Here is a 9410-nt window from a genome sequence, read left to right as displayed (position 1 = left end):
TAAGCGTTGGAGGTGGTAGAGACACGATCTCCGGAGTCGACGTCTGGATGGTAGTGGTAGATGGAATGCTAGCAGATGATGTAGCCACCACGGGAACATCCGCAGCGCTTATACCTGTAACCTGTACAGAAGTAGGAACGATAGACATACCAGACAGTGCGGCCGGAGCAAAACGTGCCACCCTTGAAGTCTCTCCAGCTCCCATACCAACACCTGTCCTTTCCCTTCTTGATCGTCTTATCAGCTTATGTATGTCTTCTTCTTCTTCCGACTCATCATCATCCTCCGTTCTCTTCCTCTTCTCAAAAGTTCTCTCTCGAGATACCATCAACCGTCTCCCCTCATCCATGATCTCATCCAAATATGAGTCAGCCATCGACGTAGCTGCTCTAGTAACACTTACACCCGAACCCTGTGCAGCAGAGACCTGCACATCTTCAACTTGATCCATATCAAAATAACCTTGACCTCCAAAAACAGCGTCAAGATCTATATCCTCTGCAGCCGACACAACAGGCACAGCAGGTGGAGCTTGAGTTGCTCTTGCCTGTCACGGTTGAGGATCTCTGAACTCGTCCCCACCAGCAGGAACATACTCTGGGTTGATTAAAAACCCAAACAGTGGAGTATGCCTGGGACGACGTTCAGGGTTGCTCCTCGCACTCGAAGTGCGGCATTGAGCAAAGATACGTTTGCTCACAGATTCCACGTATCTTATCGGGCGTCTCTGAGGTAGATTCGGAGCCACATGGTTCAATATCATCTGGATAAAACGTGGGTACACAATGAACCGCTCCCGAGACATCGCCCTCCTTTGTCTGTCTATCTCGTAAAAGACCATCTGACTGAAACTGTAGCGTTTATTGTAAGTCAGTGCAGTCATTGCAGACTGCATGGTCGCACCCATACCATCAGTGCCCGCCTTCCTCCCAGACATGCAAACTATCATAACGTGCATGAGGAAGCGCCACTGATCTAAAAGGAAACCCTTCCTCCTCTGGGTATCACCTAATGGACCAGAGTAGCCCATTCGGAGAAACGCTCCATCACGGAACGGAGCCACAAACTCCGTTGGATCGTCCCTCGTCTCATCTCCAAACCGTAACGCCACCGAATCTGTTCAGAATTGAACTGAACTTGTTGATTGTTCACAGTCGCTCGCATGACCGGGGGCTCAACACGACAGTCGTATTCGACCGTCTGCCAGAAGTCTTCGATATTTGGTAAGGATATCGGCAAAGTGTTTGTGATGGCATGAAAAATCCTCGAGCGTAGGAGGAAAGTTATGATCTCGCGGTAATCGTCTACACCGCTCGCCTCCGGGTCAAGGGTGATGTACATATTGTGACCCGGGAAAAATTGACGTTGGTTATCACCATCGTCTCCTCCTGCACCTCCAGCACCAGCTACCGCAGCCATATCTGCAACAAACGAACCAAGTTAGTTAAACATTAAGACTTAGCACAAGTTCGCTTAGTTACCATGAGCGAAGTTGTGATAAACTCATTTTAGGCGAAGTTAAAGGTGAGGCGAAGTTGGGAACAACTTCGCTTCAGCTTTAAGTTCGTCTAGTTAATATTCAGGAAAATTGATCTAGGCGAAGTTAATGTTAACTTCGCCTCATCACAACATCGCCTCAGGCGAAGTTAATGACAACTTCGCCTCAGGCGAAGATAAGCCTCAGGCGAAGTTACAGATAACTTCGCCTAAGCCTTAAGTTCGCCTGAATCTGAATCGGCGACAGTAAGGATTATGGAACAACGTGCAGTTGATGATTCGGCTAGTTTAGACGATTAAGTACTCTTAAACACAAGTTTTAAGGACATGTTGACGATCAGTATGTTTATTAACACGTAACAACAAGTTTTGAAAATCGGTTGAATGTCCGACGATTCGAGGTTAATAACCGGGTCGAAACGACCCTTGATTAGCATGAAAGAACTTGTAATATATGATTAAACGACACCTCGAACCTTTGAATCTAAGTGTAATCTGGGAAAAAAGAACAAGGATACGGAATAAACGATAAGTTCGCCGGATAACTAGGATAATGTAAGTTCGCTGATTGAAAATAAAGACCAGATTTGACGTTAAGTATCCCTTATATAGGGGATCTGTTGTACAGGCGAAGTTACAGATAACTTCGCCTAGGCGAAGTTATCCACAACTTCGCCTGTTCAACAACATCGCCTAAAATTTCAAAATTTAACCCTTAAAATGTTAACAGTTATCAATTAAGTTATAAATTTTCCTTTAAGAAATAAATAACATGATCAATTCTAAGTAACCAGTTAAAAATCATAAAACTATATAAGTACAAGAACGTAAAAAATTTAAAGTATAAGGGATCAAATTTCAGTCTAGTTAGGAACTACCACGTTTTAGAAAAGATCCGAACAGGAATCATACTAATTACGTGACTGTCACATAGATCCGTGTTTAGCTGTATTATGACATATAGAGACAGGTTGTAAGCAGGTATAACTTAAAGTGGTTTTCATCGTGTCTGTGATACGAGTTAGGTTCGATTAAGCCTCAAAAATTAAGTGGGCAACAACTCAGAAATATTGATGCCTCATATCTCTCCTCAAAGCGTATTTGGCTTTCCCCAAGTCACCCCGAATTGACTTCGACCCATAGTGTCTGATTAAGTTGTAAGTATTCTTGATCTGCTTCCCGTTCTTCTCTCTTACTCAATGATTGTGAAGTCTTGATTTTGTCATCTCTAATATGTTTCAATAACTCCAAATATATTTTTTTTTTAATAAACATAGACTTCAAAGTAGAAATTAACCGCAAGTCCCGAATCTGGATCACTGCAGTATCTTGAGACGCTATCTTTACGGGAATCAGAACACACATGGGCTCGTGTATGTCTGGGTAATCGCTTTTCTGCCTATCATTCGGAAAGATATATATGAAGACATGCAAAACTCTTAAGGAGTTTCCACGTAAAATCAAGTAGATTTAGTTTGTATCACGTCTACTTTTACGCACCATAAAAAGTTACCATGACATACAATGACTGTCCTAAAGCCTTTTAAACTTAATAACTTCACTAGTTAAGCACACAAAGTTAGTATATCTATCATATTCCAATGTTGGATCAATTTTCTGTTAAACATAGCTAACGAACTTCTTACGAAGTAACAGACTTGAAAAATAATTTCATTTCCCTGTTTCTTTCAAAATTTTAACATTTATCGCCCCGACCAAAACAAAGTCTTCAGGTAAACGGCTATCCCGAAGATCCAATGGATCAGCTGGACCGACCACATACTAGTATGTGTCCTTCTAACTAAGAATGATCGACCAATTTTAAGCGAAAGAATAAAAAACTCATCATCAACAGCCCCGGTCACTATCAGTAATCTGGTTAATGGCTATCCTCAAAATCTACAAGTAGAAAATGAGGACCAAAACATATCCGAAGACAAGTCCTTCAAACTGATGTAACCGACATATTTTTAAGCGATTAGTGACGTTTTTTTTTTTTTTTTAAATATTACAAGAAAAGCATGGTTACTCGGGATTGATCATCCCATTCAGTTCAATAAGGTTTTGAAATCTGGATTTGTCAAACGCTTTAGTATATAAATCAGCGAAATTATCAAGCGTATCCACCTTTTCAAGTATTATCAGTTTCTTCTCAGCACAATCCCGTATGAAATGATGACGTATGTCAATGTGTTTAGTTTTACTATGTTTCACGGGATTGTTAGTTACTGAGATTGCAGCTGTGTTATCAATGCAAATAGGAGTAAGTAAGAAATTCAGACCATAGTCGCGCAACTGTTGTTGAATCCAAAGAACCTGAGAGCAGCAGTTGGATGCTGCCATGTATTCTGCCTCACAGGTTGAAATTGCGACTGAAGTCTGCTTCTTGCATTGCCACGACACCAATCTGCCACCAAGAAACTGACATCCTCCTGTTGTTGACTTCCGACTCTGATTGCACCCTCCATAATCAGAATCTGATTACACCAAGAAACTGACATCCTCCTGTTCGTATCGAAAAAAAAAAAATTGTAGGTTCCCTGGACGGATCACACGAGATATCCCGATATACACAGGTGCGGAATCCCTGTGTAGATCGTTACGGACGTAGAATACAATCACACGAAACACACGAATACGATACGAACAAACACACGTTATATTAATAACTCAAACCGTGATACTTACAGACTCTCGACCTCACGTCACTTGACTCACTGAATTACACGTAACTTGAACTACTGAACCAGCCTCAAAACCGTAATCCGTAACCTATATAAATACACGACAACTTCGCCTCAGGCGAAGCTGTCCATAACATCGCTTGTTCAACAAGTTCGCCTAGGCGAACTTGTCAACAACTTCGCTTGGTTAACAAGTTCGCCTAAGCGAACTTGTTAACAACTTCGCTTTAAACAACAAATACATAAACAATATTACAGACTCGATTACAGACATTAGACATATGAACTACTGACATCTATGCACCAACAGACTCCCCCTTGGCAGTAGCTTCATATCTTGATCTTTCAGCTCTTGTCTCGTAATCCTGTATCTTTACGCGTGCACTCCTTCTCTAACACATACCGTGACTACTCGCTGATATTTCCTTGCTTCATCCTTCCAAGCAGGAATATAGAATATCTTCATTTCGTTCAACACTTGCAGATCAGCTTTCGATAAGTTAACAAGATGCATCAGATCATACACCCTCAGCACTTCTTGTTCATCTTCGTCTTCCATCACGGCTTCAGCAGTCTGGCAATCAACGTACCACCATTTTAGATTCTTCAACACATCTTGAGGCATAGTCTTCATTGGTACCTCCTTGATGCATCGGATCGGTTTGTACTTCATCACCATCCATGGCTTGCCATCTGCTCTCATTCCCCTTTCTGTATCCTCCACGAGCTTTCCCTTCTGTGGCTTTAATAATTCAAACTTCTTCTCTTTTATGCTTTCTTTCCACACGATCTTCCCAATCACTCTTGCCATGTTGTCGTCACTTCTATTTATCAGGCCCAACCTGGCCAAATCCTTCACCTCACATTCCGGCAACGTATTGAGAGATCTCAGAGTTCTTTTGAAGTATTGAATACCATCATAACGCTTCACCACAAACAACTTTATTTGTTCATCATATATCCAACAGATAATTCCCTTCTTCGACTCAGCATAGCCTTTGATGTTATAACTCTTCTTGAACATGGCTGGAACAGCAGGCTTCATGGTCTTAATAAACCAATGAGCACAGCCTTCCTTCCACCTAGGCTGCTCCTCCCACTCAGTCTCATCCATCTCAGTACCCATGTCGGCTTTCTCAACATCAGGGATCTCGTGTTCAACGTCTTCTACTACTATCTCTCCTTCCTCAATCTCACTCTCAATCTCAATCTGCTCACCGATCTTCTCAATCACATCACTCGGCAGCACATCTTCATCAAATAACACATCATCACTGAACATATCATCGTCAAGTTCTTTCAGCGCATCAATCACGTCATCCTCAACCAACACCACATCATCACCACCAGCCGCGTCGGTAGACTCCCCCTCAGCTGTGGAAGTACCAAGAGTTTGAGAAGTTCTTGGCAGCTCACCACCTGCATCTTTCGATGCATTGGGATCATCGTCTCGGTCATTTCTTCTCTTTCGAACTTGTCAACAACTTCGCTTGGTTAACAAGTTCGCCTAAGCGAACTTGTCAACAACTTCGCTTTAAACAACAAATACATAAACAATATTACAGACTCGATTACAGACATTAGACATATGAACTACTGACATCTATGCACCAACAATAATAATAATAGCAAAATATGAAGACTTAGTAGGATAATTAGATGGGATTAGATATGGACCAAAAGGAAATATGGGCCTTCGGTCCATGGGCTTAAGGGAGTATAAATACCCCCTTAAACCCCAATCATTTCCATTCCATCCATTTATCCATCCTAATCCCTACACACTCCAAAACACACACAACCCGAACCAAGATCCAAAGGCGAGGACCCGAGCTCGTTGGTGCTAGATCGTCGTGACGAACCAAAGCAACAAGACCAGCTCGTGTTCGTAGTTCAACTCATTTACGGCACGTTTATATCGAGAACATGTTCGTTTAGGTTTGGATTAGTATAGAAATGATAGATCGGTGTTTGTATGGTAAAAACGAATCCTACAAAGCTAAACTTACTGGAAATGGATATGATTTGATGGGTAAATCGATTGATAAAAGAACCCGTAACCTATATGCCTAAATCGCACCCCTTAAACATCGATGTTAGGCCGATTTGATGGTTGGGGTTTGTAGGCGCTGGTCAGACGATTCCGTGGATACCTAAATCGAGTTATTTGGTTAAGAAACGAAGATGATTAAGGATGAACAGTAGCTGCAGCCGACAACTTCGCCTGCAAGCTAAGTTCTCCTGATGAACTTCGCCTGCAAAGCTAAGTTCGCCTGATGACAACTTCGCCTAAAAGCTAAGTTCGCCAGATGACAACTTCGCCTAAAAGCTAAGTTCGCCTGATGAACTTCGCCTGCAAAGCTAAGTTCGCCTGATGACAACTTCGCCTAAAAGCTAAGTTCGCCTGATGACAACTTCGCCTAAAAGCTAAGTTCGCCTGATGACAACTTCGCCTAAAAGCTAAGTTCGCCTGATGACAAATTCGCCTAAAGCTAAGTTCGCCTGATGACAACTTCGCCTAAAGCTAAGTTCGCCTAAGGTTTAACTTCGCCTAAAGCTAAGTTCGCCTAAGGTTTAACTTCGCCTAAAGCTAAGTTCGCCTAAGGTTTAACTTCGCCTAAAAGTCAAGTTCGATTAGAAAATAAATTAAAAACCTAATGAAAAATGTGTTAAGACAGTTAATGTAAATAAAATTTTTCCAAGCTGACCTGGCAGCTCGACCCCAGCCAGGGGCTCTGCCCCTTGGACCCTGCTAGGGGCTGCCGCCCCTAGACCCCACTGCCAGTGGCGCTGCCCCCGGACCCCCGTTCGTTGTGGGTTGTATAAAGATAGAAATACAACATGAGTAGTAGTAGTTAATTGACACATGTAAATATTATACAGTTAGCCGTGCACAGCTCAAGAAGGGAATAACGATTAACGGAGAGCGTAACAGGATTCAGGTGAGTTTCTAGCCCCATTTATGTGTTATGTTTTCGGGGCTGTGTGCATACTCGATGTGTTGTTAATACATTTATCCTAAGTGATAAGTGTATGCCATATGTGATATATGTGATGGATATGAATGATTGCTTGTCGGTACGCAAACGATCTTCGGATATTGAGCGTACTGTCAGGTCAAAAATAAAGGTACGAATATTATATATCGAAGATGTATGAACATTACAAATAAATACTTGTCGGGGCGTGAACGATCTTCGGATATTGCACGTATCGACAAGAGGTATGGTTGTTAAATGAATGATGTAAAGAACGCCTAGAGTGTTCTTATGCTATAATGTAATTATTGTATATGTGAAGTATGTGTATACAGGTACACAAATGGTATGTGAGTTCTACGTTCGACATAGTAAGTTAGGATGGCAAATCCATCTAGCTTCTGTCGGACATAGACTCAGCTGGTGATGGCGTAGTTAAGGACTGCGGGCCTTATACGTAAAGTAGATGATAGATGTAAACGTAGATAGGGACGGTGGGCCTTATACGTGTTACAGATAATAGACGACAACGTAGTTAAGGACTGCGGACCTTATACGTATTATAGATAGGCATCAGCATAGGAAAGGACTGTGGACCTTATACGTGCTGTATTTGTATTGTGGTAGCATAGGGGAGGACTGCGGACCTCGTACGTGCTATGGTTTAGGTTGCAACATAGGGAAGGACTGTGGACCTTGTACGTGTTGTGGATGTAGGATGGTATAGGGAAGGACTGCGGACCTTGCACGTACCATAAATGGTGAACATAGGTAAGGACTGCGGACCTTTTACGTGTTCAGGACCTTGAGTACATGTATAGACGGCGGACTATGAACGTACTCTCGGTAGACTGAGGTTAGTGATTGTAGATATGTATGTATGTATGGTAGTAAGTATGTATGTAGAACAGAAGGGTAACTAGTTAGGTATGGATATGTATCTTCGGATATGTATGTATGTGTATGTATTGTATGGCGTCCGATTAACTAGAACTCACTCAGCGTAGCTGACTTTTAGTATGCACGCAGGTGAGTAGAATGAGACAACTAGCTTGAGCGGGCACATGGTGGGCGAATAGGAGACCGGCATCTGAAGACTCAAGATGTTTTAATGTAATTGACGTTTATTTTGAAAGACAAGAATGTTTAATTAAGGCAAGTTTTGGATTGCTGTAACGTTTCATGAAAGTTTTTATATTCCGCGAAAGTTTTAATGAACTCTGATTTGTAAGAACTGTGTTTATGAGTAAATCCGACGCTAAAGTAGGGCTACCGGGTTCGGGGCCTTACAATCTTTCATCATCCATGATAAAGGATCTTTAAGGATGGATGGTATCCACCTCAACCTCCACAACACTTGCCTTTTCCACCTGTTAAAATTGGATTCTCAAATCACTCTAATAACACTCAAAGAACAAGAAAGAAAGATCGATTCTATTATTCAAACGATTATCTCAAAACGAATTAGGAAGAAAAAGATTACAGAAAGAAAACCCCGAATTGATTGGGTTGAACGAACTAACTAACCCTAATCACAATTAACTGCCTTATAACGGCTAATCAAAACTAAACAGAAAAAATTACAAAACCAGTCCCTCATCTATCCAACTCTGATCACTTCAAGCTTTAGACTTCCAACAATTACGAACATTCAGAACTGGCCCCTGAACTTTTACTAACACCTTCTAACACCACCCTTCTTAAAAATCTCCTCCACATAAGTTATGGATGACCCTGATGCGGAAGGTCTAATGTCTTGTTTCGTCACCTTTTCCTACCCAGTGTTTTTATGTTGGTAAGCACGTGGTATCAAGTTCAAATATATTTATCTAAATCAAGTGATATATAAACATCAACATAAAACATCTTTGAAAACCATGCATGATGAAGCTAAATAGTTTTTCAAAAACTATGACATGTGTGGTTCGGACAATGCCCTTATGCATGGGCTTGCCCTGTTTTTCAGCTCAATCCGATCCATCGACACCTTTGTGACGGGCGAGGCCATGAGTGACTTCCATAGTTGATTAGTTTTATAAGTAAAATTGAAGTTCAACATTAAGTTTTATACATCATATAGAAATAAGATGTGTTTATATGTAAAGATTTTTAATGCAATCTAATTTTCCATATCCATAAACTTATGATATAAATCTTTAATGATCCTAGTAAACCATGCTTATGTTGTAGATTTAAGCTTCAATTTCTGTTGGCAGCATGTTATTGGGCTTGGATCACAAAACACACTTCT

This window comes from Bidens hawaiensis, unplaced genomic scaffold, assembly GCF_021521415.1.
Source record: "Bidens hawaiensis isolate Kalapana, Puna unplaced genomic scaffold, B.hawaiensis_p1.1 tig00006555_1, whole genome shotgun sequence".
Lineage (NCBI taxonomy): Eukaryota > Viridiplantae > Streptophyta > Magnoliopsida > Asterales > Asteraceae > Bidens > Bidens hawaiensis.
Note: the sequence above shows the minus strand (reverse complement) of the source record.